This window comes from Nycticebus coucang, chromosome 4, assembly GCF_027406575.1.
Source record: "Nycticebus coucang isolate mNycCou1 chromosome 4, mNycCou1.pri, whole genome shotgun sequence".
NCBI classification, from domain to species: Eukaryota; Metazoa; Chordata; class Mammalia; order Primates; family Lorisidae; genus Nycticebus; species Nycticebus coucang.
Window position 1 is genome coordinate 28449494 of NC_069783.1, and position 7411 is coordinate 28456904.

The following is a 7411-nucleotide window of genomic DNA, read 5'->3' on the forward strand; positions in this document are numbered from 1 at the left end:
AAACCGTTTTTATTTGCAAAAAGCCTATGACATCTATAAGAAAAAAGTGACTATTACTAACATGTGAGTGCATATGGTTCCAGGATCTAAACTCAATATTCAAAAATTGATTATCTTTCTATGTACTAGTAATGAACAACTGGAAATTGGAATTTGCAATACCACTTATGTAAGCATCAAAAAATATACTTAGGAATAAATCTGACAAAAGACATAGAATCTATTCACTGAAAACTATGAAACTGCTGAGAGAAATTGGAGAAGACCTACATAAATGAGAGGTCTACCGTGTTCATGGATCTACTTCAATGTTTTTAAGATTTCAGTTCTCTCCAAATTGATCTGTAGACTCAACACAATCAAAATCGCAGCAAGGTTTTGTTGACATTGATAACCTGATTCTGCTGGTAAACTGTGAACTGCATATGGAAAAGAAAGGGCCAAGAATCACCAAAACAGCCTTGAAAAAAAAAAATAAGGTTGAAGGACTCTCAATTCTCCGTATTTTTTTTCTATTTTTCTTCCAAATCAGAATTTGACAATCAGCCCAGTTTCTCTGCCCATTAATAAGTTCATTGCCTGTCCAATTCACTATTTTAAAATGTATTACAAAGCTACAGTAATCAAAACAATACAGTATTGAATAAGATAGACAACTAGGTCAATGGAAAAGAACAGAAAGTCCAGAAATAGCCCTTATATATGATTGACTGATTTTTGACAAAGGCTCCACAGCACTTCAGTGGAGAAAGGATAGTCTTTCCAAAAAATGGTGCTGGAACAATTGGATATCCATTGGCAAATCACCCCTGGGGTCAGAAACAGGAGCGTTTACTTCTGTCTCCAACTGTGTCCGTGTGACTTTCAAAACAAAATAATTGTTTGGAAAAAATGTCTTTCATCCTTTTTCATGGTTGGCCAACCACTTCAATACTGTGCTGTTTCACTCCACAGGGCCCCTCTCTCCCTGAAGGGGGGCACTGGGTGGCTGCTGCCGCCTTTGCTGTGTCGCTCAGGCTGACTTGTATTTGAGTCCTGTGTAGGCCCTCCATATGTGCTTCGGGGCCACTTTCTTAATGTCAGGGTCCTCAGTGTGCTTCTCTGTAAAATGGATACAGACTACTACCTCCTGCACAGAGTGTGAAGACTAAGCACTCAGCAGGGACATTACAGGTCAGGGTTTTTTCTATCTCCTTCTTAAAGACCTAGTGACTAAGGAACTAACCTCTGGCTTCTCTCCTCTGCTTTTTGCTGTGGGTCCTCTGTGCAAACCAGGTTCAAAAGTAGCTGCAAGGTGAAGGCACCCTCCTACCCTCGGTTGCAGCCCTCTTAGTTGCCTCTTCTGTTAATTCTGAGAGGGGAAAGGCAGGGAGAAGGTAGCTTTAATTCCTTCTGCCTCCCAAAACATTGGCAAGGGAAGAGAAAGCTATCTCTCATCAAGGCGGGTATATAGCTCTGTTGGGATCCTCTTTAGAGAGGTGATCCTTGAGCAGAGACCTGTTTGAAGTGATGGTTGAGTTTTGTGTAGATTGGGAAGAGAGTCCTGGTGAGGGAAGCAGCAAGTGCAAAGGCCCTGTGGTAGACATTGCCTCAGCCTTTTTGAAGAATGAATGTCTATGGAGCTGGCATGTCTAGAGTAGAGAGAAAGAGAAGCAGTGAGACCAGATACCTTGTGGGTCCTAGTGAGGAGGATGGGTTTTAGAATTACTATTGCTCATCAGGCATCCCAGCCCCTCCAGAGTTACCTGACTGGTGGCACATGGCAGTCAGTATTAATGGACCTGAGGCCCTGTCACATTCTTACGGGCCTTCTGGATCATCAGAGCAGGATTAAATTAGGTAGAATTCAGTTTGTATGACTGCCCTCAAATCACTAAAGGGTGATTGTAACTGAAAGTGTGGGCTTTGAGGCCAGGCTCCTGGGTCTGTAGCTCAGCTTTGCCTCTTACCAGCTGTGCGATCCTTGGCAAGTTACTTTGCTTCACTGAACCTCGCTTTCCTTATCTGTAAAATGAATATCTACCTCATATTGTTGTGGTGACATTTAAATGTGTTACTGCAAGAAACATGCTTAGAACTGTGCCAGCCACATAATAACTGCTCATGGTGATAGACAGAACAATGTTCCCCACCCCCACAGATGTCTAGGTCTGAGTCTTAGGAATCTGTGACTATGTTATGTTACGTGGTACAGGGGAACTAAGGTTGCTAATCAGCTGACCTTGACTTGGAGAGAGCCTGGATTACCCATGTGAGAGAGCCCAATTTAATTGCAAAGATTCCTGTAATGAAAGGCAGAGGCAGAAGAGTGTGAGAGTCAGTGAGAGATTTGAAGATGAAATGCTGTTGACTTTGAAGGCAAAGAAAGAGACTACCAGCCAAGGCACAATGCAGGCACCCCTAGGACCTAGAAAAGGCAAGGAAATGATTCTCCCAGAGCCTCCGCAAGGAACGCAGCCTTTGCCAACACTGGATATTGGCCCACTGACACCCATTTTGGACTTCTGACCTCCTGAACTACAAGATAAGTATGTTTTAAGCCACTGAGTTTGTGGTAATTTGTTACAGCCATGGTAGGAAACTAACAGAGCTGTTATCATCACAGCTATGCTCACAGTGGTGGTGCAGACTTGCCCCCTTGGCCTCAGAGAGGGCGGTAACGAACAGACAGCATCACAGGCAGGCTGAGGTCACCATCTAGCCCCTGGAGCCTGCACCTTCCTAAGGCTTAGCATCTTCTCTGGGTGTCACCAGACAGAGGTACCTGTCAGAAGGAGGAGGCACCACTGCCCTGGGACTGGATGAATTTGAGGCTATGAAGCCTTTATTCTACAATTTTTAAAATTACTGATTTGCATGTGATATGTTCATCGGTACAGACCCTGAATCTAAATATTCATTAGGCTACTACCTTCAGAATTTCTGTTTACCTAAATAGAAGGTCCTACTTCGAAATGTAATTCATGTGCAATATTTCCTTTGCCCTTTCCACTCAGAAGAACATCAGTTTTCTCTTTTCTATTGTTGGCTGCCATTTCCAGAGCACTGGTTTACCTCCACCTCCTCAGTCTCACAACGCTTCTGAAAGTGTGGGGTTTTCATGTAGATCATGTTCTTGGTTTTGCACAAACTACATTTAGCAATGATGGAAATTATAAAAGATGGTGCAATTTGGGGACTTCATCTTTCAAATCCCATCGCAGTAGCAAATCAATAATTTGCATTTTGGTTTTCTTCCAGTCCTCGTTCCGTTTACTTACCAGAATGCACTCAATGAACATAATTGTTTTCTATGACATGAGCATTTTTAATATTATTTTACAGATGAGGAAGCTGAGGTCAGAGGGCTTTAAAATATACTGACTTTGGCACCAGAAAGAGAAGAATCAGAATCAATGGTGTGCTGGTAAATGTGTAACAACCAGCTCTCTGGTTGGGGATGGGAGCTGGTTTGTAGCATCTGTCAATTTCTATAGTGTAAATGTTCACACCATGACTGATTTCATGGAATTGGAATGAGATGGGAGCCAGTATGAGCCTGCCCCGGCACACCTCTACAATCCCTGATCCCCCACTTCTAAACTATAAGAACATGGGCTCAGGTTCTCTGAGCCTCAGCTTCCTTTTCAGTAAAATGGGTATAATTCAAAAACCAGGGCAGTGGCTACTTGAGAGGGACCCTGTAAACTCTAGTGCCCTTCCTTCCTGTGGAAAAGAGAAATAGCTCCAGAAAGTTAACTGGCACAGTATTTTTCAAACTGAATCATGACTCATTATTAGGTTGTGAAATCGATTTATTTGTGGCTTGCAAACAGAATTTAAAAAAAAAGAAAGAAAGAAAGAAAATAAATATAAAAGACTAGAACAGATAAAAATCAGCAGATGTAGGTCATAGCAGATCTAAATAGGAAGAGTAAATGTTATTCCCTGAATTTTTTTTGCTTCAACCCTACAGAGGGTGAATGTGTGTACTTACTGGGTCATGAAAGAAAATATTTTCCTTGCTGTGGGGCACTGTCAAGACAGTTTGAAAGCCACTGACTTGGTGAATCTGCTTTTTAGAAAGCAGTACTTTTACTTCATAGAGATGTGGGGTGGAAGAGAGACAGCTAGAAACAGTCTCCCGATGCCCTCTGTGCAGAGAGAATGGGGCTAGGGAGCCTGGAGACAGGGCCAGTGTGGCCGATGTGGAGGTGGTGAGCTTGGGAGGCCCACTATACCCGTGGGCTTCTCTAAAGCCAGGGGTGGGCTCTAGGCAGACCTCGGGGTGTGTCTGAACCCCAGAGAAGGGAGGGGCGCACACAGAGGAGGAGGAAGCGGCACAGGAAACCCTGGCTGCCTGCTTCTGGGGCTGGAACCCACCGCAGCAGCTACTAGACAACTAGCAACAGCGCCACCAGATAAAAATAACCAGCAGGGTCTCAGCCCTGCCGTGCCATCTACAGAGCTCAAATGACACCAGGCCAGGGCTGGGGTCATGCTGCCTGGCAGCATGCTATGCCTTGATTTCCTGATTGTGAATTACAGGACAGTTTTCCTGTCCAAGGTCACCTGGTCTGGCACCAGGAATGGGAGGCCCCTTGCCTGCAGGGCTCCTGCCCCTCCCCCACCCCTCCCCACTTTCTTGTATAAGGTGATGTGAAAGTTGCTCATACCAAGATCTTAAGGTCTGAATACACAAGCTCTCCCAGGAGGACTCTTTTCTTAAAAGAGGACCCCAGTGGCCCTCACCCAAAGGATTGCCTTGGGTAGGGCTCTCATGCAGTTTAAGCCTTGTGTTTTTTTTGCAGGTGGGGGGACAGATAGAGTCTTACTCAGTCGCCCTGCCCTGGGGTCAAATGCATCATAGCTCACAGCAACCTCAAACTCTTGGGGTCAAGATATCCTCTTATCTCAGCCTCCTGAGTAGCTGGGACTACAGGCACCTGCCATAACGCCCAGCTATTTTTTTTTTTAGAGATGGGATCTCGCTCTTGCTCAGGCTGGTCTTGAACCCTGACATCAAGTAATGTGCCCGCCTCAGCCTCCCAGGGTGCTTGGATTACAGGCGTGAGCCACCGTGTCCGGTCTGTGAGCCCTGTTCTTAACTTCCTGGACCCAGCTCAGGAGCACCTTCGTCCCTGCAGGACTAACAGTATTTACAAGGACACATCACTCAACAGTTTACAAAGTACAGCTCTTATCTTTCATTCACTGTGACAGCATTTCTTAACCTGGGGTCCCTAGAATTCAGGGGAGCTTGTGAAATTGAATGGGATGAAAATTACATCTATGTTTTCATTAACCATGAAGCAACATTTAGCATTTCCTGCTATTAGGGATATAGATGACAAACTACAGTAGTGTGACCAGCCCCTGATATTTGTCACCAATAGAAATCACAGCCATTTCCATTTCTACAGTACACAAGTTACAAGTATCACAAAACATTATTTGTAGTCATGGTGACCTCAAAATCATACCTGCTGCTGGTCATTAGTTAAGCAAAGCTTTAATAAAGGACATTTGTGGCTGTGGATGGTGGCTCACACTTGTAATCCTAGCACTCTGGGTGGCCAAGGCAGGAGGATGACTTGAGGTCAGGAGTTCCAGACCAGCCTGAACAAGAGCAAAACCGTCTTTACCAAAAAAAGTAGAAAAATTAGCTGGGCATGGTGTCTCCTGCCAGTAATCCCAGCTAACTAGGGAGGCTGAGGGAGGAGGATCATTTGAGCCCAGGAGTTTGAGATTGCCATGAGCTATGATCATGCCGCTGCACTCTAGCCTGGGTGACAAAGCAAGACTGTCTAAAAAAAAAAGATATTTTTAGGCGGCGCCTGTGGCTCAGTGAGTAGGGCGCCGGCCCCATATGCCGAGGGTGGCGGGTTCAAACCCAGCCCCGGCCAAACTGCAACCAAAAAATAGCCGGGCGTTGTGGCAGGCGCCTGTAGTCCCAGCTACTTGGGAGGCTGAGGCAAGAGAATCGCATAAGCCCAAGAGTTAGAGGTTGCTGTGAGCCGTGTGACGCCACGGCTCTCTACCCGAGGGCCGTACAGTGAAACTCTGTCTCTACAAAAAAAAAAAAAAGATACTTTTGACTTTTTTTTACAAATGTGTTTTTAAAAAATCTTTCGATAGCTGTATCTCAATACAGTTTATTTTCTTTGCAACCCTCTGTATTAAAGCACTATCCTAAGAAGGGAATCAAAACTTCTTCAAACTGCCAAAAAGATCCACAGCACAGAAAGGTTAAAAGCCCCGCGAGGAGCATGCTGTGGCCTGAGCAGAGCTCTGGCAATGTGCAAAGTCAGGGAAACTCACCCATACCCCTGAGAAGCTCAGAGCCAGATAGAAATACCTACAAGAAAATAAACATTTGCACACTAACCTATGGGTGCTATGAAGGCAGACATTGTACTGATGGCAGGGGTGGGGGAGCCTGAGAGGGCTGGAGGGGGATCAGAGGGCCAAGAACGGGTCGATGCCCCATTTCAGACCCTCAGTGGGTTCACGGCCCACCTCTGGCCTGACAGAAGAGAGCCCATCTACCCAAACCACTTGGGCACATCTCTAACAGCTCTATGGCCTGGGAGTGGCTGCTCTGTTTCTAAATGCCACCCTCAGCCCCAGGCCTGGGAGCAGTGCAATGAACTGTCCCCACTTACATTGGCCTAGAGATTATCCCGGACTGTTCCAGGACACACGGGTATAGTCAGTCACCCTTTTCACCTAGAACCAATTTAACTGTCTGGAATTTGGATCAAGTTATTTCTGAAAGCACCTTCACTGCTCGTCTGTCTCTGTCCACACCTATCTCTCTGGGTCTCTCTCTAGCTCTGACTCTCCCCACTCTACCCAATTTCCACGTAAGCTCCCAAGCTTGTCAATGTCCCTAGCTCCTCTTTGCCAAGTGCTTTGAGGACGTGTCTCTACGCTGGAGTGCTAAGGCCCGCTGAGTTCTGCCTACTCTCTGTCATTGAAGTGCAATTTACATGAAGTGCTCAATTCCCAGTGACCAGCTCAGCCAACATTTATGTGTCCATAAAACCAGCACTCAGGGCAAGACACAGAATGCTGCCACATCCCAGAAGTCTCCCTGTGCCCCTTCACTCTCAGCTCCTCTTCCAAAGGGTCACCACTATTCCTGACCACCACCTCCCCAGCCAAGGCTGACCTTCATGTAAATGGACGCATGACCCCTCAGGAGCACACCTGCCAGAAGCTGCGAATGACCCCTCTTCAGCAGGACCATGAACCAGGAAAGGGACAGAGATAGCAGAGGAAACACAGGATGTTTTTGCTGGAGGAAATAAGCAGCCTCATTTTTATGTGAGAACAGTGAGGACTCAGCGAGGGACAGTTCACTCACTCATTCGTGCGTTTGGTCTGCATTAGCTGAGCTCACGGATTAGCACCAGCTGGGGGAGGTAGA